Here is a 731-nt window from a genome sequence, read left to right on the forward strand (position 1 = left end):
TTGGCCATGCTGGCTGGGGCTGATGGGAATTGGGAGTCTGAGAACATCTGAAGGAGCACAGGTTCCCCAACCCTTTACATTCTCCCAGTGAGAAGGTTAAGGTCATTCCCCTTTAAAAATAAGCAGCTTACGCTGGGTGAAGGTGAAGGCAAGCACCCATGCTTTGGGAGCGTGGGAAAGGTGGCTGTTTTAGGAAACTGGAATTGATATCCTGGAAAACAGGATGGGCAGAGGGCTATGGAGAGTCCCACAGGGCTAGATGTGTGGCCCGCTGGCTTTTTCTGTTGACCCATTTTGGGTTACAACCAATCTCTCTTCCCAGGAATTCTGGAAATTATAGCTCTGTGAGGAATAAGGGTCTCCTAACAACTCTCAGCACCCTTAACAAATTACAGTTCCCAAGGGGGAAGCCATGACTATTAAAAGTGGCATAACAGTACTTTAAATATATAGCGCAGATATCTTCTCCAATTACGTTGTTTAGAAAGTTGTTTGCAATGCATTTGGACACCTCTTTAGATATTGTAACCAAATTTTGCATGATCATTCCACAGATCAAGGAGAGGGTTTTTGTCTCTGTTTGCACAGAATTGGATGCCATTTTGAAGATGGCAGGCTGAACCTTTCAAAACTGCACTGATTTTTTTTGGTTTCTTACAATTCCCAAGCAACACTGGATACAAGGCTGCTACTCTGATAAAATTTCACTGCCAAATTCCATCATTTCGTAA

This window comes from Rhineura floridana, chromosome 11, assembly GCF_030035675.1.
Source record: "Rhineura floridana isolate rRhiFlo1 chromosome 11, rRhiFlo1.hap2, whole genome shotgun sequence".
Lineage (NCBI taxonomy): Eukaryota > Metazoa > Chordata > Lepidosauria > Squamata > Rhineuridae > Rhineura > Rhineura floridana.